The following is a 25,887-nucleotide window of genomic DNA, read 5'->3' as shown; positions in this document are numbered from 1 at the left end:
GGCAAAAGGCTGTCTGTCCATTTGGGTCAGGCTCTGACCACATGTCAGTAAGCTGATAATGTATCCCAGTTACATCCAAGAGCAAACTGCTATGTGTGTGTACACAAGGGTACAGATACATGCACAGAGACAATGCTTTTGCCAGCAAAAGATAAGGTTTTGGAAGAACCTCATGAAGTACTGAACTGCTAGGTAACTTGTGGCACGTTTATACTTGACCCTTTCCATTCATATTCTTAGAAAAAATTTATGATTAGTGATTATTATAGAATAGCACAATAGCAATCAGCTTTCTGAGATAGCTTACAGTGTTTTCTTATTTTCAGTAGTTCATATTTTCTGGAAGTGGGTTAATTTCCTGCTAAATTCTGCAAATTTTCTGGGACAGCTCTTCATGGACCTGTAAAAACCTACCCGGAAAGTGTCAGCCTTGGCAACTTCGGCCACCAGAACTTACTATGTGAGTTACTTCTGTTTCTTCCCCATCAGGATTCTCTATAACACCACATCAGGATTCTGCAATAACCTGGAGGAAACGCAGGCCCTGCTGAAAACAAAAGGAGTTCCTATAGGGGATTTCATGCCAGAAAGCTGAATTTGCTTACGACCACTTTGCTGATGAGCAAGGAGCCAACAGACAAGAGCACAAAACACTAAAATATAAAGTACCCAGCTTTGCAGTCACATCCTCAATGCTGAATTTTAGGCAAATGAATAATCTCATTAGTGGTTCATTAATTATTGAATCTGTACATAAGTATCGGTACAATCATACATGTGACAGTCTTTTGATATTGAAAATCTTAAAGCCTTTAATTCAGGGGACCATTTAGATTCCGATTTTTGAGTCTCAAACATCTGCCACACTAATTGTTATATATATCCTTATATAAGTGTGGCTATGCATGTATATATATCTGTACACGCACATTCTGTAGCTCTTTGCTGAGAGCCAAAAAAATTCGCAGTGGGATAAAACAGTTGAGCAAGATCCTAAAGAAAAATAGACATATTTTATTCATATAGCCTCAAATATCCATCAGACACACTGTTTGCAGATAGTACAGATTTAAAAGTTTTAGGAAAGCAATTAGAATGGAAACATTTGAAGTTACTTTAAAAGCTTTCAGCCAGCAAATAAAAACTTTGACAATAACAATAAAAAGCACTGACTTAATCTCTGTGATTCCAGCCAAACTCTTTAATATGAACTCCTTCAGTGAATTCCACAGCCAAAAGCTGTAACTGAATGATATTTTGCAAAGTATGATATTGAGCAAGTCTTAGGAACACTAATGAAAGGAATATTTAATGGTCTCATGTTAGATATTTTCAGATCTCTTAAGAAGGACACATTCTATAAATGTTTATATATGCAAGAAGTAATTTTGTATGAATATGCACAGTATTATTATTCTGTTGACTGACAGTCAAGGCAATTCAATATATGCCAGATTTTTAATGCTACTTATTCCATATTTAAATGCATAAATATTAAAAGGTGGTCCAAAGGGCAGTCCTGGTCCTAATATTTATACAAGATTAAGGTGTTATAAAATTAGTCTGAATCTTGAAAGTGCTCTCCAAGACAAACATACCAACAATTTTGCTGTCAGATGTTCAGAGAGTTTCAATTTACCATTCTGACTCTTTGTAGACAAGAATGTCTGTCCACAGCCTGCGGGCCTTCAAAGGTAGTAAAGTGGACACTCAAACACAGATTCTGTGTATAATCTCTGCATCCTCCTACATATACGAAGACTGCTTTTCCTCTGTACAAGGTTAATACAAATATCAAACTTAGCTCAACCCACTGAGTTTCACATGAAAAAGACTCAAACAGATCTACAGATGTTACTTCACAGAGTTCTGAAGTACATTCCCTATCACTACACCCTGTTGTTGCCTAAAGCTTAAAATATGGGAAGAGACCAAATGTTAAGATATTCAGTAACAGAGCCAAGAAGAGGTCACTGTAGTTTAAGTATTTGTTTGAAAATATATAAATATTTAAAGAACATGTTTTCTTTCTTTGCTTTCTAACGTAGAGGAGTTTGTGATGAACTACAAAGTTATTTTTACAATCACTCTCATGAGCACATACTTGTCACTACAATAAACCAGATTAAACATAATTGTCATGGAAGGAAAATACTGCTAAAATGCAAAAAGAACTTACTGATATGGCTAGGTCTCTCGCTTATATGTATTTTTCTACAACTTTGTAGAAATTTGGATTCCCCATGAGAAAGGTCTTCTCAAACATTCAGTTTCACCTCACCCATTTGATGTATGTATTTTATGAGTTACATTTCACTAAACAGCTGAAATTATACATAAGATTTCATTTCTGATGGCATCTGAGGACAGATGGTGGTTAAATTATGCTTTTTTTTCACAACAGCTCTAAAGAACTGAAGCAAGGGTAAAGCACAATTGCTCCCTTTCCTAGGCACTGTGAGAAGGTGGAAATGCCTCTATTCTCCATGATATTTACAAAACAGAAGAAGATCAACAGCCTCTCACAATGGCCTCAACATGCACATGTGGTACTGCAAAATAATTTTCAAGAAGGATCCAAACCAAATCTGTGGGCCTGATTCTGGGCACCACATCCACTGCTGCCCCAACAGCAGGGTCAGCGTTAACAGCCCTTCTTCAACTCCCTCTCTACACCTCTGAGTATCCCTTTACCCCCAACAGTTTAACTGCTGCAAGGGATATTTTTATATCCCTTGGGTGGGGAGCAGGGGTTGGAATGCATAAATACTGAAGTGGTTTTGTCGTATGAACACTTTCCTCTTCGAGGCATTAAATTCATACAATCAAGCTGTTAATCATGTCTACCCCCCCTCATTTATTTTATATAAACCGTCTAAGCATTGAATATAAGCATTTCTTAACATAATGACAGCATTTTATACTTAGAATCCCAAGAAATAGTTTTATATCACTATATTCTAGATTACTGTAACATTTTCGCACACGAATTTAAAGTGATGTGATTATACTGCAATTGGGCTGTAAGTAGCTTTTCTTACAATCTTACATCAAATTTCACTCACTTCAGCGAAAATTGTAAATTCCATTCTGGACTGTGATTCAGCTCTACTACACTAGCAAATTATATCAAGTTTTAAATATAAAATTGATAGAGAAAGGGTGAAGCAGATGTAGACATTTTATAATAATCATAATGGAGGATCAGTCAAGATACTTGCAGGCTAAAATCAGTACATGCATAAAATCTTAAATATCTCAACTCTCAGTCATGTTGATACCATGGGTTCCTGTTATTTTTTATGAAATTAAATACTTTGCACTTCAGAAGCACTAATCATAATCCAGTAGATAAACAGCATTTTTTTAAAGTCTCCATTAGCTCTACTTCGTTTTATGCAACGCAGTGCAAAGCAAGCCATCTATTGCAAAGACAGCCTGTGGGATATAACCACCCTTATTACACATATACTCAAACAAGAAAATGAGAAAAGCCACCCAGAAATAGCCCAACCCCACACTAGTCAGTGATGGTTACCCTTGACCAAAGCAATATAATATAGATTACAGATGCATTATGAACAGGCACTGAACACATCACTTCCTCCTCTTTCTTTATCTTACATCAACCTGAAACCTGGAGAATTCCTCCACTATTTTTAGTTGGGGCTGGATTACAAATCCCACAGCAGGGAGGCCTCTGGAGAGTCATCAGCAACAACTGACTTTATTTAAACATGCAAGATGGAATTGGATGCAATGCTCTCCAATAACAGTACAGGAGAATTAAATTTAAGAGTAGAATAATCCCTCATGGTAGCTTGTATTCCTAATTTATGCCACAGAGACTAATCAGGCTTAATTTATCTATCTTTAGCTTCCCACTGTTTTATTTCAACCTAAAGGCAACGTTTTGGGCAGCAGAAACTTTATTTTGTAGGTGAGTAACCTACTTTAATTGCATTTTCATCCGTTACTACAGTCTAGCATTTTCTTCACTTAATTGGGTCACTGTATTTCTTCTTGTAAGTGGGCACAGAAATTACTTCTGATATTGATTGCAGCCCCTGAGGTTCTGCCGAGAGTTGAGGACACACAAAGGGTACACGGCAAATTCCATTTACAACAAATGAAATTAATAAAGTTTCACTCAAACCTTCATATTAGAAAGAATCCTAATGTTAAAATATGGAGATCCCATATTAAGTATCTCACACATGCAGGGTTGGAAATGTCTGGCACCATCATAAAGCCAGACTTCTCAGAAGTCTTCAGGTGACTGTCAGCATTGATGTTTCAAAATACTAATGACTAATTAGCGTTAGAATTAAGTGTATATTAAAAAGCACACCAGTAATTTCTTCCCATAATTTTCAGATGGCACAGAAAAAACAATATGTTTTTTAATATGACAAAAAATGGTAATAAAAACTCACTTGAACACTCAAGTGGTACTCTTCATATCTTGATGTAAGCAAGCACGAGCTTTGATACATGCAAATTCTTGAGTTTCTTTTCTTGAAGTATGAGAGACAGCAGATCCTAGTGGCATTTCTGCTGCCAAGCTGTTCCACAGCTCACAACTCACACTCTGAATATATTCTCCTACTTTAGTGGACTGACATAATTCAGTCTCTTGCTATTCATACCAAAGACGTGCAAGAAGTTGAATACTTAGTTGAATTGATAATAATCAGATGTAGCTTTAGTTTGAATTCAAAGTGGAGGTATGAACTGTAATCATAATCAGTAGATGTATAAAAGCTGTAATCTCTTCATGAACTTTCTTTGTCCGAATATTTAGAGACTATGCAAGACATTCCTAGGAATATCTGGTAATTACAAGCCAGGTTCATAACTGAAGGTCAAATGGGAGTTTTCCTTATCAGCTGATAGCATGATAATGACCTGAGCTCTACAGAAATATTTCTTTGGGTGTCTTCGAGACAGTACTTTTGATACAGAAACTACTGTGATGGAACCAAATAATACTTTGTACCATAACCACGTGTTACTAGCAGGCAGATGCCTGCTACAACTAGCTGCAAAGTACAGGGAGTTCTCTCATTTTTATATCTTGAATCTTACCATTCCATCCCACTTTTAGAATGGAAAATTTCCCAGAGATCAGAAATCTCTGGGCAGTAGAAGTAAGACATGCAGTCAGTGCATTCTTACAAAATCCTATATATTCAGGGGTTTGTTTCCTAAAACTGTTCCATCACTTTATTATGTTTCAGCTCACATAATAACTTTAGCCAAGTTTTATGACACACACATATTATGTTTTTGTGATATCAAAGTTGGGTAAAAGTTCAGAACTGAAAATCCTACGTCCACTTCTAGTGAGCAAGTGAAATGATGCAAAACCATGCATCACATCAAAATTGCTTTGTCTGTTCACAGCAAGAACAAAACCACAGGAAACTCAAAAGGTTGGCTGCTTCATCATTCTAAATCGTAAATTCTCTTTCTACAGTATTCAATCCTCCTATGTTTTCCTTCATAACCTAAGTTTGGGGAAAGTCAGGCCCCTTTCCAGTCTCTTCATCCCCTCAGAAGCACAACCCATGCTACAGGCTCAGTAACCTCTGTTTGCTTCAAAGATATGGAATGGTGTTCAGTTTGTGAATATCACAGCACTTCAACCTCATTAATGGATTTCTTTATTACCAGAATCTTACAGTGGCAATTTCACACACTCCCCTCACACCAGAAGTTACTAGTTCATCTAAACAGTCATCAACAATTAGAATGATCAACAACAACAAATGAGATTTACAGCATCTCCTGCTTCCAGAAAAAGGTTATATGCCATGTAACCATAAAATGGTTATATCAGCAGCAGTGGGACCAAAGTAAAGGCAATTCCAGTGACTCAAAGTCATGATGTCAGCACAGCCACCTGCAGACATGACGCTAAGTGACCTCAAGTTCCAGAGAAGACTTCAGTGTGCATCATGCTTCAAACCTCCACTCACTGGCTTATTTAATTAATTGCTCTATAACTCAGTATCCTTTTGCTTATACTGATACAACTCTTTTTGAGGTCCCACTGCAAAAAACGAAACAGAATTTGGGGACGTAAACGCAATTAAAGTTTCTTTTTCACCTAGGGCAGGGATAACAGTAGATGAAGGAACTCCTTAAGCTGGGAATAATGACAAACCTGGTACACTGTGAAACCACACTTTATTTACCAACAGAAATGGTCAAACTTTCAGTATTCATCTCGCTGCCCACAGGAGACTTTTTCAAAAAAGAGTCAGCTTTTACACAGAAGCTGAATCACTAGAAACAAGGCCTGAAAAAGACATGCTGGACATGTGCAAAACTTATTTACTAACTGAAGTACATCATAGATTCTGTACACAATTCACCTCTGACTAATGAAAGAAAATGCACATGACCTAATGGAAGCACTGATTATTAGGATTTACCTACCCTCTTGATAAATTATGCTTTGCTGTTGGGCACTACCAAGAAGCTTACAGGACAGAAGTAGAATTAGTTCATGACAAGGGAAATTACACATGTAAGAGTTAAAGCTTAAGAAAAGAGATCTGGCTTATATCAAGTTGATGTTTCAGATATGAGACTGCATTATAACAGGTTATAGTAGCAAAAATAATTTTGATTGGCATATCATTTATACTAACTACTGCTTGGAACACACCCAGAATATGCAGCGTACTATAAACTGTTAGGAAATATATCTGTGTATTGTTCAATATTTACAATGTGCTTTATTTTGTAAATATAAGACCTGGCAGAAAAATGTAGAGTATTAAAAATAGTTCTGCTTAAAAAGAATGCCCCTTTTCCCTATAAAAAGAAGTATTTCACTAGCAGTAGTTTATAATTTTGTTCAAAAATGTTCACAGTGAAGCTAAATAAACTTTCAATGAGGAAAATTTGATTGCTTTGTTCAGCTGCTCAAACAGATTTCTATCTCTACTTATTTGCATATTTCTGAATATTCTCTTTCAGACCCACACCATTTTTGTTAGCAAAATCAATTTTCTGTTGGACAAAAAGTGAGATTTGCTCTAAAGATTTTAAGCTTTTAAATAAACATGAACCGAATGGTGTAAAGAGCTCTCCTTTTAAGAAAAGATTCTTGCTGTTTGGAAAGAAAAGAATCCTTTGCATTCACAGGTATCAATTGACAGCAACGATTTTAACATGGAGAGAGAAAAAAATATACAAGGGCAAAACAAAAAGAGCTGCAACCCAATTATGCAGCTACAACACAGACTGATGCTAAGTTTAATTTTTAAGGAACATTGTGTACACATGTCCAATATACAAAACATAAAAAGCATTAAACTCTGACATAAAAGATTTATTATTAGCTTTATTATTGATTTTTCAAAGCTCAAAGAATACTCATGATTATGAAATTGTATCCTCTGCACGCGAAGAGAAGGACTGTTCTAAAATCCAACATTTCTGCAAAACCCTCAGCAAACACCAACCAAACGCAATTTTTTCTAAGTCTGTTCAGCTCTGCTAATAGTTATTGTTTGCACAACTGTAACTAAGTACATTACCAACTAGTTGTTCAATCTATATAAATTTAAGAAACACACATTGCCAAGGAGTGACTCATATATCAGTCTATTATATGCTACAGAGCTGACTGTATTAAACAAATCACTTTCCCTACAGCTGAAGAATAGAAGCTATATACAGAGCAGAGGTTATTGTCTAATTTAAATCTTGGCTCCCTTCCCAGAGCTGTACAAGATTCCAATTTGTGGAAATGTTACTCTCTGCTACTGCCAGAAAGGCTACAGAAAATGGTATTGGGTGCCTTCCAGAAATATGTCTGCAAAATGCCAATCAACAAGTCACTAAAGATTAACAGTATGACTGTACCAAATTAATTTAAATTATAGAAACATATGGCTAGGATGTTTGCACTGCACTTAACACAACACCTGCTTCACAAACAGATAAGTTTCCTTCCACAGTATAAAATAATATACATCAAACGCCTTGAACCTGATTCCTATTAATGGGGAAAAAAATCACTTAATAAACAGTAACCGGGGGTACCGCTACTATCTACAAGCCACCATTTTGTAATGGTTAAATCCCTTATTTATTTTAACTTTTACACTAACTCAGATTAAGTGGTCTTTGCCCTTCATAGAGAAAGTAATTAGTGAGAACAGATATTAAGTAAAAGAAGGTGACAGAAATAAACATTTTCATATTCCATTTCAGAAATCCAATATTTTAAGTCGATTTTGTTAGAACACTTCCAGACTTATAACAGTCCTTCAAGTACATCGTTATTGTGTCTCCTCTCTCTCTACATATACAAAGTTGACATTCTTAAGCAAAAGCCACTCTTGAAAGGCATTATAAGCTCACGAAAAATTAAAAGATTAAAAATCACCCACCAAAAGTCAAATATTTTATATTTCCTCCTTGTGTTTTTCTATTATTTTTTATAAAACTCCTTGATACATATGATCATGTAATCAAATAAATAAAAAATTTTTAAAAATCAGTGGCAGTCTTAGAAATATTTACACATTAGAGTATGCCATATTTCAGGTGAAGAGGAAGGGAGCTGTTTTATGTTTCTCTCCACTGCTTTTCTATTATTGCCTAGCTAATGGAAATACATCAAACAAATGTTCTACAAGAGCAATAAATATTAAAGTTGACCTATCCATCTGGAAGAAATGAGAACAATACTGCTCACTTTTAGCCCAAATATGACACTGATAAATGAAGCCGTGAGATTCCATCACACTTTCAGCAACCTGGGCTAAGCGCCCACCACGTGATTCTTGTACCAGCAATTTTCTCCATTCATCTTCATTAGGCAGTCACTTGACCTGCCTCCCAACATCCCTGTCAAATTTGAACCTTTCGGGGGCTGCTTGTACTTTCTAACAACGTACTCTAAAAGCTTTATTCCCTTTTTGGAAAAAAACTCAGATGATCACAAAAGAATACAGGAGTTCTGGAGAGAGAACCGTCAGATGCTCGTCACAATGAAAACAGGAGATCGCAGCCCTGGATGTGTGAAGGTAGTAACAGTGGTGTCCACACAGCCCAGAACTAACAGCACAGCCTGGCAGAAAGCACGAGTGGGCAAAGCAATCCCCTTTTTGGCCATCAGAAGACAATTGCACACTCAAGTGAGGACACACATAACCTCCTGCCACAAGCGGAACGCCCTCCATGTCCTCCCCCAGTCGCTGTTTGAGGCTGGAACCAGCAGCCACAGCATTCCTAACCCAGCGTAATAGGAGCGCTTCATCACATTAGCAGTGTTACATAACATCCCCATTATTTTCTTTTTCAACAGTATGATAATGACAGCACTGATTTGATTATTCTGTAATGGTGAAAATGAATACCAATTCAATATGAATTTGCCACTGTAATAAAAAGCCCCTAACAGGATTCTTAGAGACTTCCTAGAAAGACTTCATAACTTTATGATCATTTAGGGAAATCAGAAAAGGTAAAAGCACCAGAAAGCATTAAGATTTTTACATTAAAACTGCCTCAGACATTCATGCAATCGCAATACCTTTGTCAGGGTAGCTCTACAATGTTTATCTGACAAGCATCTGATGTATTGACTCTTTTTCTATTGCACACAAGCTGCTTATCTTTCCTTTTTCAAAGAAGTCTTTAGAATTATAAATATTGTAGACTGTCATGGTAATGTAGCAATTAAAATACACCCACATAGATTTCTTTTAGGCAGTAAGTTCTTCAACCCTTTTTCATGTTGATCATGTCTTACATGAGTGGTTCCATGCAGCTGCTAAGCACACCAGGGACCTACTCTTCCAGGAAAACATTGCTGAATGGAAGTAAAGACGGCAGAATCAAACAGAAAATAGCTACACACAATACAGAGGTAAGATGGATTTCACTGTGATCACCAAAAATGAACAGAGATGACTTTCCCACAAATCAAATAGAGTCCTTTCACGGTCAAGTACTTCAGTCATGCTAAGCTGGATTTACAGCACTCAAACTTTTCTTTTTAAAAGCATTCAAAGTGTATCTGACTTCAAGCAAAAAACACAGAACATCTTATTCTCTGTTATAATTTTAAAGGGTTCTGCAAGTATCAGAAACTATGCTGAAAATCTGAAAGTATTCCCAAAAGTGTGGACAAGAAAAATGATGAACAGATGTACAATTTGAAAAAACAGACCTCATATAGGTGTATTTATGGTAGGTACATTTAATTTCTTGACCATGTAATGTATTACATTTAGTAACTAAGTAATTGCTGGTAAGGTGGTGTGCTTCCCTGCATAACATAAGGAATGCTTTTCTGTATGCTGGAATGCTGATCTGAGCTTCTTTTTGATCATCATTACATGTTCTTACATTAGCGTTAGAGAAATTGCACAATAATCCCTGGCAACTTTTTCACCAGCTTTTTACAAGAGACCAGACAATCCACAAGAAAGCCTTTGGTGGCATCAGGTTTCACCTGAGCCAGTATTACAATGTGTTGGTATCATCTGCATTATCATCCGTGGGTGCAAATACCTTTATCAATATACACTGAGCTTCTCTTTGAAAGGAAAAAATGGGATGGATTCTGTCTTATTTGCTTGTCTGAGATGCTGAAGATTTCAGGCACTTGCCTTTGATTCCAAGCTTAAAGTTTGTCACGTTTCCTTAACTGGCCTTGGCCACTTTCTTTGAATGACAGATTATTCTCAAGAATAAATGAATGTTTCTGTGAGGACAGAGATCTTCACAAGAGGTTTTCACGTGTGGGACAGTTTATGACTGCTGCACAGAGTTGATTCTCAACATAAAACAATTTGGAAATGTACATCCAATGGTTCTCAAAATCATCCACAAGTCCTTTATCTGCCAATTCTCTTTGTCTGAGGTGACTTCTTTCAAAAGATTAATATCAAGTTAATAATGGAACAAACTGCTCCAAATGGAGTCTCTGTTTACAGATGGCAATGACTTTTCAATATTTTACTGTAATCAGTTCCTGAATGAAGCCTAATGCTAACAAAATCAAAACAATCACTTTGCCAAGGTGGGGAGCTAGAAAAATCAAAACACTAAACAATGAAAAAGAGAGGTCTGAGGCAGTTTTCAAAGAACTTTTGATAAAAACAAAAGTGAGAGAGATCTCAACATAGCTCCAAAGGTGATCCCATGTACAGCAAGAGATACAATGTTACATGAAAGTCTAAAAAGGTGTGTCAGAGAAACTATCCTTAGGTCTCTGAAGATCTGATTAAGGGAAAAAAGCAATCAATTAATCTGCTTCCAAGAAGCCATACATATATTTAGGGAGCACCCTGATATGTTAGAGTTGGAAGGGAAAAAAAAACCAGGCAAACAACAGATACAAGAAGTGAAGCAGATTTTCACCTCAGCAAGCTGATGTGTGCTGGGGAATGTCATCGAAACCGATGACGATGTGTTATGATAACGTCAGCTTTACCAACACCATCATCTGTCACGCCAGAATTATTCCCTGGCTCTTGGTGATGAAGTGGCTCTTCAATTCTTCAAGACTGAGTGACACTGAAGCAACATGTAAAAGTATTTGCTACACATCTTCAGAAAAAAGTAAAAATATTCTACATTGAGTTAGGCTGTGCATACATCAGTGCAATATCCTAGCTGGAATTAGTCCTTCTCTGAGAAGAGACTTCAGGAAGCAGTTGTGCCTTGACCGCAGGCAACTCATCTTAAATTTCATTAACTTTTTTCTATGCTACTTTCTTAAGTTTATTCAGAATGCCCTTTCAAATGCAGTTCAGTCATGAACTCTATCATTCATAGTGCAGCATTGTTTGTGTTGAGTCTTTGCAGCAGGGTTATCACGACAGGTTAATGGATTTGTGTTCTGAGAAGCCATGATTAGAATAGGTGACCTGTGTTCTGCATTATACACTTTAAAACATATCTAGCAGCATGATTGTTATCAAGCATCAGAAGAGATACTGAGAGCTGTGTGTATAGACAGCACTAAACTCAGATGGTTTTATTAATCCTAGGTATTGTGCAGTGGTTAAATCTGACATGTACAAATTGCTGAAGTGAAGATTTGCAAAGTAACAGTATATATCAACACTAATGGCTTAGTTAAGAAAATTATGTGCAGGATTTCAGGCACAGCATGAATATGTATTTAAAATATTTGTGACACTTTAATGGGCATTTTCATTAGCAGAGGTTATAGCAATGGCAAAAATCTGAAATTTTATACAAGGAGTGAACTTACAATAGTTCCACAAAATTCAAAGAGATAAATTCTTACTGTTGAAGAAGACATTAAAATTAAGGCCCTTGAAGAACCCTCCGAACACAGTTATTCAAGTAGAAAAACACAAGTAGAAATAAAGGAATAAGTTTTCTTCTCCCTTCTGTAAAATGTTTAAAGCACTGTTGAGTACAAAGAAGAAGAAAACTTAAGCAGTCATGGCTTTTCTCTTCCTCTTTATCATTACAATACATGAGCTGACATCAAGGAGAAAAACCACAGAAAACTCATTTATACCTGAAGTGGACTATAGAGCTGCTTGCTATGCTAGCAGGACATCAGAAATACTCATTAGGAAAGCATTTAATAGTAACTATAACATTAAAAAGAATAAGTAGCATATTCAAGGTAGAAGGTCAACTAATCACCTAGTGAATACTAACTTCTTCTGTCAGAACAAACTGCACATATGATGCAGTCTTGGACTTTCAAATCATTATGTATGCACAGTCACAGCCTTCCCTTCTTTAAAATAGGCCTTTTACACATTGATTCTTTTAACAAATACAGTGATACTGCATTGTGATACTGAACCCATTCAGTTATGAAATGTGCATCAATAAAAAAAGCTTGCAAGGAAAGACTTCAATGGACACATTCAGAATTTAAGCACTTCATAGCATCATGCCTAGAAAGTCATTGACTTTCATGAGAACTATACCTCTAGCATGTTTCCAGTTCCTGCAAAGGAAAAAATTCTTTCCAAGTTATGTTGGTATGCTTGGAACAACCCGGCCTATGAGGAAGAGCGAGTTCAGATGGTCTGCATCAGTCTCATTCACAGCTATAGCTTAGAGAAGCCCAGATTTTGACAATTGTTTGTCCACTATTTCAACTACTTGCAGGTAGGCATTGCTGCACTCCCTGAGAATAGCAGTAATGCATATCCCTCCTGTGGTCTACACAGCTGAGTTCTAACTATGATACTTAAAAATTCAAGTTTCTTTTTTTTTCCTCCCCAATAATCAGCCCTGAATCACCAAACCAGTTAGTTACACCAACTGTTTATTACACTTAAACAAAATTAAAAAACCCCACACTGCTTCTCTTTAGAGGCAGTAATAGATTTGCATCTGACACATGTTGTCCTCAGGATACAATTTCATTGAGCATCTCTTCCTCATTCATTGTATTAGCTTAATCTGCCTTAGCTCTTGTTACAGCTTGTTTAAACTGCTTTCAGATAGATTTTTTCCTACCAAACACCTTCTACACTGGCTGTAACACTTCTGACGTGACATGCTGTGCTACAAGTTGCTGATGATCTTTTCCAGGACAGTGCCACTGACACGCTGTTTGCAGTAATACTCATAACAGCACTTCCCTTTAGAGAGAGCTGATCAAAAGCTGCTAGAAAAGGTCCTTTGTCCCTTGAATATTCTGTTAACATGGAATTTGACTGGTATCTTCATGCAGCACACTTACCAGCTTTGAACCAAAACATCTGTTTACGACTTGCCAAGACAGTAACTCCTTGAAAAATCATCTTCCAAATCTTCCAATGTGAACCTCTGCTACGACGAAATAATGATCTCTGGGATAATGACTCCAAAACAATAACCTCTCTGAAATTCTGAAAGACTAGCTTTTAGGTAACTGCCCTAAATTCTGCTGTTACCATAGTTAAGTAAACTGCCCTAAAGGCTCTATTTTCAAAGCCTGAAATTTGTTACACCATCGGGCAATGTGTTAACCATCACTTGCTCAACGGGACAGGACAATTCAGCCCATTCCACTCAAATAAGCTCTTTCAGCATTCTATTTCAAAAATCATCAAATTCATTTCTGTAGAGAAGACAGTAAGTACTGTCTACAGAAGAGCATCTTCCTTACATGGAAACACACTGTTAAAAAAAAATCAACCATGAATAATGGAGAATTCTGGCATTTGGTGATCCGAAGAACCAACCACATCAAGCTTTTGTTACCCAGATATCCCCAGGCTGAAAAGGCCTGAGATGTCATTGACTATAAAACATGGATTCTTTATTTTAAAAAATTCAGATGCTACAAATAAGCTGCTTTGAAAAAAGCAGTATTTTGAATGCCAAGAGAATAATTTAATGCAATGTGAAGCAGAACACAGCTCAGTATTTTTTCAGGAAAACATTCATAAACATTACCTTTTTTATAGGGCTTAGTGAATTTTGAAGTCTACATAAGAAAAAAACATAAGCAGAAATTTGATTTTCATAGGATAATATGTCTTTTACTGCTTCAGCAAATAGCTGATTGTTCAGCTATCTTTATTTTGGAGGAAATTAATTTGCACCTTATTGGATGCTAAGGTCTGTTCTAGAAAGCAGAAGAGAAAAAGAAAATTAAGAGCACTTAAACAATGTCCACTCCAATTGAATCTGTATGTCTATGTATGCTCACTTGGAGCTTTTTCTTAAAAAAAGGTATGTGCCATTTAAGTTAAAATCATATATGACAGCTTCTCCATCTCCAAGCAATAACCAACAGGAACATATTCCTGTGCATTTTTAATTTTTCTGGCACAAGAAGTATTCTCACATCTGTTAGGACTGATTTGGAATCACTACTCTTGGAAGACAAATTCTTTTATTTATTTCTTGAACATGATTCCCTGAAGAGTTATAGAGGCCTCAGTGACACAAATGGGGTAACCCAGCAAAACCCAACCTGTGCCAAGGGCAGGGGAAATAGTTTTAATTCTACAGTGCAGTCTCCCAAGCCCAGGACTAGCTGGGGACTTTTACTGATTATAATCCAAGACAGCTTTTTAATTTCTTTCCTGGAAGCCACTGATACATGTTTTACTGTCTCAGTGGAGTTACCTATAGGTTTCTACATCTGGTTAAAAAACACTTACTAAGAAAGGAAGGGTGGAATTACAGCTAAGGAAATACATGTACAATTCCTAATTCTGCCACCTGAGTCTGCATGACCTTGATCAACTTACTGAACTTCTCTGTAACTCTTGGCCCAGAGTGTCTAATGAAAACAGTAAAATTTCTAACATCACAGGGTATAGATTTGAGGTAACACTAAAATCTAAGTAGGAAAACTTGAAGGACTGTTGTTCCAAAGGCCAAGCAAATAAGCCAAAAGCACTTAAATCTATAAGGATAAGAGTAAATTGGGCTCCAAAATTTAACTACCAGGTTGTATGCTACCCATTTGGTAAAGGTGCAAAAAAAGAAGTGGTAATATTTCTACAGCCTCTATTTACAGCAAATTGCTGGTTATAAAATAATACTTCATATTTGCTTTGACTTCTGTTCTGTAAGGTTTGTTAGACATCCAAAAACAACAACAGAAAGACACATGCTTACAGGCTGAGTTCAGATGTGCCTGTCTTTGGAGATACACTGGCATTTGTTTGCTCCTTAAGTGTACCAGTGACACATTTAAAACATGAAGTCCCCTTCTGCTGGCTTAGGGCTAGATCTGCAAAACACTGTCCTTTGATTCTTGCCTTTGATCTAGGTCTTATCAGTTGTGGTCTTCCCTTTACCAGGCCTTCTGCAAAATGGTGGCATTGCTGGCTAACTGCAGAAACACAAGAAATTTTTCTAGATATAAAGACTTTTGAGAAAGATTATGGGTTCTTATGGACTTTGGATTTAGATGCTTTCTCTCTAGATCTCAGTCCGACATAGCAGGATATAAACTTCTAAACAATTCAGGTTTCTAAATGGCAGAAAAATTATTTGTTGAATTGGTTCTTGGCACTACAGAAGCTACTGATGTATTTTATTCTGGTAACTGATCTGGCTGACTCAAATAAGACTTCTTTTTTTTCCTTAGTACAAGCATGACTGTACAATGCACAATATTAGGGATATGAAGCTATTTTAGCTGTTCATGCAGTATTTGTGTGTAACTCAGTATCTTTCCATGCATATATCTGCACAGAGCAGCAACTGATGCTGCTGCCTACAGTAGCACTGGAAAAAGCCAAGACTGAAGATTTATGTTCTTTAAATATTTGCTTAATTCTCTTGCACAGAGACTTTCTCCATTATTCACCTTGATGATTTAAAATATAAGCGATACTACTCTGCACTTTCAGTTAGTGAATAAGTGGTTTATAGAGCCTAAGAATGGCTGCTCCCTTCGAGCCAACAAAGAACGAACGCCAACACTGGTGTGAGATCGCAGTCAATGTCCAGAGCCATTACTTCATGCAGGTAAGAATTCAGAACCCACTTCACTACCATTTAATCTAGTTTTATTCTGGTGTGAATTTGCTGGTTTGGTTTTAATCCAGGAAGAACATAAAGGTCTATCTCCACTGCATAGCCCTGCATGGAGAACAATACAAAGTCATGCATGTTCAGTGTGAGATAACCTTTGTATCTTAAACCATGACACTTGCATTACATACAATATCTATTTACACTACTCATGGCACAAGTGGCAAATCAATCTCATGGTGCCTGGAACCAGTGCTGACACACAGCCTTCCTGCAGATGAAAGCAAATGCTCTCCAGAGCCAGAAGCTTTTGCTTCACTCCTGTGAGCTGGATAAGGTGACACTGAAACTTCCGAAAGGTTGCTGAGGACAGAGGAAGGAACGGTAGGAACTGCTGTGCTGGAAAATTGCACTGCAACAGAATAAATCATAGGACAGCCACAGGAGTTGTATTTTTCTCCTTCCGTTTTTTTGCTAAGAGAACGAGATAGAGGTTGGCCCAGGGACAGACTCCAGATCACCACATAAACTGTAGGCACTGATATTTAACACTTTTATCAATTACCTTGCATACACTGTGCATCATTCCTCTATCTAAATATGAAGCATCTAACAGGTAAAAACAACTTCCTTTTTAAGATGTGAGAGCTTTGTGTTTTGTTTCTCTTCAAAACCAACTTTATTTATTTGGAGACAATCTTTGCAACTGCATTTGGAACTAATACTCGACATAGAAATATTTATACTGCTCTAAATCCTTGGCTTACAATGCCTGTTTCCTTTTTGAACTACCTTTACTGCAAAAGGAACGTTGCACAAATAATTCTTCCCCAGAAAAAGCAAATCAGAAAGCACAAATGCTACCTTTGCAAAAAACACAGCATTCAAAATACTAGATTATAATTAGGTTTCTATTCCAAGTATTTCAATGCACAGTTAACCTTAGACAACTGTGCATGAACCTTCTAATTAGCATGTTATCTTTGGAGCAATTAGTATCTTGTACCTCATATGTTATCTTCAAATTAAAACTTTCCCTATCTCAGCATTATTAATTAATCATTGTGAATCTGAGATGAAATAGACGTCACTCAAGAGAAAGTCAGTGTTTTTAGAATGTCACAGCCACTGACATTTCAGAACAATTATTCAGCTGTCTTCAAATAGTACAACGCTATTGCCTTTAGCTTACACTGTCTTCATAGAATGTGCACAAAACACTCAATGTAATTATTACATAAATTGTTTTACATCTGCAAACAAATTTTATTGTTTCATTATACAAAGCATCCAACTATCGCAGTCAAGAGAAATTTTAGTTAAAAATACAAAAAAGTTCATTTTTTAAAATCCTTAATTATCCCCTCAATACAATTAAGAATCCTCCTATCTCTCAGGGCCTGTAGTAAACTATAGCCAGTAGCAACAATTCAAAGTAAGGAGCAATATGATTGTTTGACCCTGAAGATACTAATACAGATGATGATCTTTTATATGTCACTCTGCCAACCTGATTTACTGTGATGAATGAATAAATTCATAGCCTAACAGCTCATCGCAATATGTTTGATCTGAGACACTAAAAGAGGAAATAATTTCAAAAGATGATTGTCCTTCTAAAATACTTTAAAAACCTGGAATATTTAATTTTTTTATAATATATCAGATTAAATAAAAGTAAATACAAACCAGTGTAATGTGGCTAGTCTCCATCAACAAATAAAGTTACCTTTTATATCAATAAATTTCCTGTGCTTAAGCCAGAAACTGTCTTACGTCTGTTTATAAGCAAAGGGTTCCTCCATCTATACTGCACCAAAGGAAATTAGTATATTTCAAAGAAAACAGAACAGGAATAAGTTGCAAAACATTGTGTTTTCTTTAATTAGCTTAGAAAATGAAAAGCTTGACCTATAAATATTTAACAGACAAGATGAACGTTTTCTTACAGCTGCAGTACATTTGATTCCCTGTTTTGTTCCACAATTACTTGACTCCATACAGACTTAAATGTGAAATTTTAGGACAATTGGGCAGTTCTCCACCATACAGAATTGCTATCTGCATAATATTCTAAGCAGGCTGCTATTCTAGTCTTTACTTTGCAATTTGAGTTTACAATTACTCTTTTTAGCATAATCAGTTTTATTAACCCCATATAAATTAAAATCCATGTGTATATTGTTACAACATACCTACTTTTAAAAAAAATAATCCTGACGCCCGCAGAAATAAATATTCTGAGTCAAAACACCTGTGGATTTATGATACAGAATCTGCTCCTACTTTTTCCACCTTTATTCTACTATAATCACAAGTGGAAACAAAAATTTCAGTAGAGTCAAAAGATGGCTCATTGTGAAGTATAATTCCATGGGATGGTAGTCAAACATGCTGATATACATTATATATACATATGTATCTCGTATATAACAACAGATGCTAGACACAGTCATAATACGCATGAAAGTGCAGAAATGCCTGCAGCAGTGCCTGGGCAGGTCTCTGGTGCCCAACACAACCACCATGACTTGAGCTCCAGAGCACTACCAGGAGGTCCCTACTTATTATCATCTCAACTTTCATGGAACAAGTCAGCGAGGGACAGGCACAACAAACGGCTTGCCCAAGGTCACACAGCCCTGTAATAACTGAAATGCGATTGGAACCCAAATGCCCTGACTTTTATTTTAACAAATACACGGTGTTTCTTCTCTTTAATAATAAAGGACAGAAATAGAACATATGTTATTTTAGGAGAATACACTTGCTTGCTTGAAGTAATCAGGTTTCATCAGTTTTTTTAGGAAAATCTTGAACTATGTTTGGAACCACAGGAGGAAAGAAGAATAGGACAAAGGACTAATAAAAGAACCACCATGAGTTTGATAAGGAGTGAACTACATTTGTATCACATGCACATCAATGTGAATCAGTGATTTTTTTTTTAAAAAGGATACAATTGTTCAAGCATAAAGACTTACAAAAACTTTTACCAAAATTAATATCATTTAAATTTCTTACGAAGAAACTAGACAGCTTTCACTAGATGTTCATAATAAAATGCAGAGGAATTCTGATGGTAGTGGTTTTAAATCAAATATAATCTCTATCTAAATGCATTTTCTTTAGAAAAGTCACTGTCTTAACACAATAAGCCCAGAGAAATACATTTCCTGCTGAAATTACTCCAATCCTTTCATGCCACAGGGAGAAACAGAATAGTCCAAATGAAGTTCTATTTGATTAAACCATCTCTAGCAAAGCCCAGAGTCAGAAGGTTGCTTTAGTGCTGCATCACACCCATACACATACAGAATTATTTGGATACTGCTAATTTCAAACACCCTTAAACAGTAAAAATCATAATGGTTTATTACAAATTACTCCAGCACAAAAACTACAGATTTTCAACTACTGCTTCAAAACCAAATCTATTTTAGATTGAATTCATCAGTAGAGAAGTCTGATGGAAAACAAGGTAGCAAACTCCACATGTAACTGAATGAACCTGGGTGGTATCTGAAGAAACCTCTTTTGTGGCCTTCCCAAGAAAATTTGATTAGAAGATCCAAAGCACAGAAGACTCTGAACCCCCTGCCTCTGCTGTGTTTCCAAAAGCACTGGATAACTTCCCCATGACTCACAAACTTGAATGCATTCTACCAGACTCTCCTGTCTTAACCTGTAACCAGGAATCTTTCTGCTAGAAGCAGTGAAGACATGGATATATATTGTTCCCCTCACACCTGAGGTTTGTCTTTTTTCCATGTTTAGTGAAAAAAAAAAATCACCATTTTTACAGGTCTCAAGCTTTGAAATTTCAAAGCATCGTACCACAAAGTAACAGGAGCTTCATCCAAACCAAGGCTATGCCAGAAGTTACTGCTTTTCCTGATCCACCCATCAATTTTTCAGTTCTTAGGCTAGTGAAATTATCACATACAATAATTTAAATATAAGCTGAAACAGACCAGTGCTGAACTTTGGATGAATGATAGACATGATATACCTTTAACATTAATATTTATTTTTTCTTGTTAAATCTACAACCATTATTCTGGACTTTTCTTTCCAAGGACACAATGATTCTGATTAAGAAGATAAATTCATAGAACTTTGTAACAAACAGTTTTCAATTACATTTAATAAATCTTGATATAAATGTGAATAGCTGCTTATGCAGATGAAGAGCATTAAATAATGAATTTAATGCTACTGAGCAAATGTCATTAACATTTTTTGAAGACTGGATGAACATTAGCTTTGTTGGTAAATGACATTTTAAATATTTAGGGTTTTATAAGGGTGGCTCATTTCTTTATACAGCAACAAATCTTCAGACAGTACTTCTGTCTGGTTCTAGAAAACTACAATTGATATCTTTTCCATATATACTTAACCTCCTACAGATTTATTTGATTCTCAATAATTACTATTCTCTGGTAAGAGGCATATGTTATTACAGCACACTGCACTCCCACAAGCTGTCCACTCAGTGTATTTTAATAAATCTCTGCCAAAGCTGTATAAATTTGATCCTGTTTAAATTTAATAAGGATCAGAATATATCAAAGCACAGATTCCCATGAGAGAAATAGATATTTTGCATAGTTATTGAGTGCCCTATTCATAAATACAATGTGTAAGACCTAGACCATCAACCTTGAATTAAAAAGAAAAAGAGATTAATGTGTGCAAAGCCAGCTACTTCTTAAATAACTAGTGAAATTAGTGTTTAATAAAACATTTTCCCCATACTACTGTTAAAGACAGCAGCACTAACACAGTTTTACTATTATGATTCTAATACATAACTACTGAATATCTGCAGTATAGAAATACCTCCTCTCAAGTACCTTTCACAATTCTTCCCTTAAAGATTTACCAACATAAGGACACAGATTCCTAAACATGTCACCATGTGTTCCTTGTTGGGTTGTGACTCATCCTTTTCCATTCCTTGGGACTGCTGCCTTAAGCAGGAAGCAGATCAGCCACCAAGAGCCAGGGGTATGGCAGAACCTGAACTAGTTTAGGGCAATGAAGGGCGTAAACATATATTTGACATCCATTTCCTTCTCTTTTCTGGAATGATGTCTAGAAGAGGAAGAAATTCTCAATGCTCTATTAATTCTAGGTAAAATCCAGTGATTTTATGTAATATCCTACAACATTTTATATTCTATTAAGTAGCTTGTGTTTCAGTGCTTGCTGCGGCAAAATACCAGGAGAAATAACTATACAATTAGATGCTGATCTGGCATCTTATGAAGAATTTTGAAGATCACTATCATAAACACAAATGCTGCATGTATTCCAAATATAAATATGTTTCTATAATTAGTTCTTCAGATTCCAATGTTTTCTTTGTTGTTGTTTTAGAGACGTTTGCACATAAATGGAAAAAACCCAAACATCTAAACCAGGTTTCCAACAACACATGTAGAGACCACACCTGACAGCTGCTAGTCATAGAAAGAATTTGCTAGTCTTCTACAGGAAAGCTGCCGTCCCTATCATCAGTTTCAATTAGCAATTGTGTATATAACCATAAATGCAACCTGCCACTTTCAAAATAGCTCCACTTTCTTTCACCATCTTTGATGCTTATGGGACCATAGGTATAGGGGAAAAATCAGACTGTATTTATCCTGAATTAAAATTCATATTTTCAAAGTAAGAGCATGAAAGTCAAAAGACAAATCATTTTACGTGGAGCAGAGATCTTTCCCAAGGGGAAAAAAAATGTACTAAATCAATTTGCCATTGTTTTATAAGTCAGCTACTGAGAATGAAATTACAGACGGCTGAAATTAATGTGAGTTTTGCCATTGACTTCAATGAGCCAAAGATGTCATCCTCAGTGTTTTACTATACACAGAAGCCTGATGTCAGAATTGGTACAGCTTTATGAAGTACAGTACAACATAATTCAATCCATCAAAGTGAAGACAATCGTATCATCACTCAATCACTGGTCCCACTCGCATCTGTGGTAACATTCATTCTGATTTTCTGTTCCCTTTACTGTCACAGAGGTGTTGGAGCCAGGAACAACCAGGGCCACGTTTGTCAGCAATATTCCTTTATCCACTGTCAATATTATGGCATTGTGGTCAAAGTACAGGTATAAAAATTAAGTTGAAAATTCAAACTATACCAACGCAAATGCGTGGAAACCACAACACAGGCAACAGAGCTTTGCCAGAATATTGCCATCAAAATCATAGCACTTAAAACACGAGTACTTTGAATTAAGATCAAACAATATCACGGTATAACTATTCATCCTGGGTAAACACATGTCTAGGCCTTTTATGTACCACCTGTAGCACAGGGTTACAATCTGTCTTTGTTTTCAAGAATTTTAGAAAATACTGCACTTCAGTGGTGAAAATCTTGGATCCATCTATTTAAAGATTCAGTGCTTAAGCACAAAGACACTGAGTTGAGAGTACGGTGACTTGATTTTCTTGCTTTTACAGGTTTGTGTCTTTCAACCTTAATGTTATTTCAACAAAGTGCCTTCTGTTTATTATGGAGATATTCTGTTGTATTTCCCTTCTCTCAGTTCATGAAATTTTCAATATAACAAGAAAAAACACAGCTTAAATTCTTATTTTGAAAACCATATTGCCATTTTTATTCAGCCTGTATTTTAATATAGCATCAATATTTAACTACTTCATTAAATGAAGTGTGACTTTTATAGTGAAAATGTCAGTCTTTGCAGTTCATTAAATTCATTTAAAGTATAGCTGCTTGATTTTTTTTTCCTGAAGGAATAAAGGGCTATTAACTGAAAGCATAAACTTAGCATTAACATGTACTTTTTTCTTTAAATTAACATTCAAGATGTGCAACAGTCTTTACAAATTTAAGGGATTGTTTGTATCCTTTTGCATTATCTTTGTTTTTATAATAGATGTCACTTTTATAGCATATACAACTGTTTATCACAGTTGGATATGACCAGTAGGATGTTGCAGAGGACATTAACACGTCACGTGCTATTATGAATCTGTAGAATCCTACAAGTAGTATTAAAAATACATTATTTTGAACTTGGCATCTGGAAAAATAAACTGTATATGAAGTAAAATGTAATAACTCTTGGAATCCAACAGGGTTTATGAGTTCTGTTTTTCTGTTTCATAAAACATTGTTTGATGAGTATCCTTTTCCTTTCAAGGAGAGTTTCTGTTAACTAATACAAAAGAACACAGGGAAAGCTCCATTCCCATAAAGGCAGCACCATGTTTTTGCCATATGTAAGAACTCTGGTCCATATTCTCTAGGATATGTGACTTCTGTGACTAATGTCTCTAAAGCTGGAAAAGCTAATTACTTCTGATTAATAAATTACTGTGATTATAAAATATTTTAATAAGAATAAAAAAGCTTCTTTGAAATGTACTAAGATATAAAGGTGGTGATACTTTACTTTCAACCTACTACTCCTTTCAATGTTTGGAGCAGATCTCAATGACAGTGAAATCCTGGGTTTTGGAAGATAATCATGAGTCCTTTTGAATTTCAGTGTTTAGGTCCTGTCCTCTCCTGCCCAACAAAGCAATTTGATTAGGTTGCTCTCTTGCAGTAATGATCTCAATCGCTATCATGATGATTCTCACACTTTTCTATTCTCAGATTGCACTAAACAGTCAACGCTTAATTTATTCCAGTACAGATGGTGATTGAGGGAGGGGCTTGGGCATGGGCATGAGACATTTTAAAGCACTTCATTTTCATAACTATAATATCCATCCCTTGAAAAATCAGAAACTTTTCTAGTATCTTAAATGTAGAACCCAAAACATCCTACCACACACAAACATTTTGGGTACCACTACATACCACAAAGATTTAGGCTGGAACTAGGATTTTGAAAAATATCAAATTATTCACTCCATGATTTGAAAGTTCACTACATTCCCCATTCCTCTCACACACAGGCACTTTAGCCTCCACGCAACCAGCAATTGGCATCAAACTAGAGAGGAAGAAGAAACGTAGAATGCAGCAATTAGTGTCTACTAAAGTTAAAAGCATCCCTCAAAAACCTTCTTCCACCAATGCTGTGCAAAATAAAGTTTTATTTTCTGGGAAAACTACTTCACATCTCCAAATTTATGCTACACTACTGGGATCTGATTTTCTATGTGTCAAAAGTAACAGGGTTTCTAGGAAATGATGATGTGTGAACTACCTTCCTCTGGATTAACTTCTCTAAAAAGCAGCATAGAGAATAAAAACTGAACTATCATGTGACTGTAATTCTGAAGAAGGAAAGAAGAAACTTTAAAACTTAATTAAAAAAGCAACAGCCCAGTCACTTATTTGCAAAGCTAACAGGTACCAGTGACGGATATTCCAAATTGGAGTTTGAAAGAAACAGTCTTTACACACTTACCTTCTACACCGTTACAACTGCCAAATCAAACTGATGGGCTCTATCTAGCAGACCCTCAAAATAAGATTACATGGAACTAAACAAAAATTGTTTCTTTCAGGATGTCATAAGTTCATATGCAACTACAAAGGAAGAGGGACTCAGCTGGCTGCATTAAAACTATATGGTCTAGTCAGGTCACAGTGACCAGCTCACTCACACTGGAAAGCAAACTCTTCCCCAGCAAAGATGGGTATCCTGAATGTGAAACAAGGGCTTGACTCTCCCACTGCAGGGACTTGCCAGGCAAAGACTGAAGCAATGCCACTCTTCCAGAACTATGTTTTTCTAAAACAGTGCAGGAAGGAGCAAATTAATCTTTGCTACCTATTCACACTGTGCAACCATAGCATCATTCAGGTTGGAAGGGACACCACGAGATCTCTAATCCAAACTCTGCTCAAAGCACAGGCCACACCAAACTGAGGAACTACTTGCCTCGGGCTTTTCTTCAGTCAGGCCTTACAAGTCATCAAGGGTAGGGACAACCCTTTGGGGCAACCTGTACCAATACTCCATTATCCTCAAAGTCATTTTTTTTTTCCTCTTTACTTCCAGTTTGAAACTCTCATTTCAGCTTGTGCCTGTTACCTTCAATCCCACCACAAACCCTTGAGAAGAGCCTGGTTCCATCTCCTTGCAGGTACCGGGGCTGCTCTCAACTGCCCTGAAGGTTTCCCTTCTCCAGGCTGGCCAAGTCCTGCTCCCCGAGCCCCTGATCACAGGGCAAGTGTGCCAGGTACTGATCATCTTGCTGGCCCTTTTTATGTTTCAACCCACCAGGACCCACTGGTCCTTTCCAGCAGATGTGCTTCCCTGCCAGTTACACCCCAGCCCATATCTCTCAAACCAGTATGCCATAAAAAGTATTTGATACATGGGGCCAAGGATAAATGCATTGCCATCGAGCTTCAGGGGTCTGTGATGCTAAAAAAGCCTCACACATTTCTCAGTCCCTTTTTTAAAGTCCACTTGAC

At 36.4% G+C, this 25,887-nt stretch overlaps 1 protein-coding gene across 7 annotated transcripts in view; it reads right to left on the bottom strand.

Moving 5' to 3' along the window:
• TOX3 (TOX high mobility group box family member 3) overlaps window positions 1-25,887 on the bottom strand; it is a 79,839-nt gene that overhangs the window by 32,652 nt on the left and 21,300 nt on the right. The window contains exon 1 of one of the 7 annotated variants that reach the window (XM_027685181.1): window positions 458-548. The exons of the other annotated variants lie outside the window; for them this stretch is intronic. The gene's annotated coding sequence lies outside the window, so the exon portion shown is untranslated. Of the gene's footprint in view, window positions 1-457; window positions 549-25,887 lie in introns of those variants that run through there. 7 annotated transcript variants of the gene reach the window in all.

The sequence above is a fragment of the Neopelma chrysocephalum genome, unplaced genomic scaffold (assembly GCF_003984885.1).
Source record: "Neopelma chrysocephalum unplaced genomic scaffold, ASM398488v2 Primary Assembly neopelma1_68, whole genome shotgun sequence".
Lineage (NCBI taxonomy): Eukaryota > Metazoa > Chordata > Aves > Passeriformes > Pipridae > Neopelma > Neopelma chrysocephalum.
This window is presented reverse-complemented; position numbering and strand designations above follow the sequence as displayed.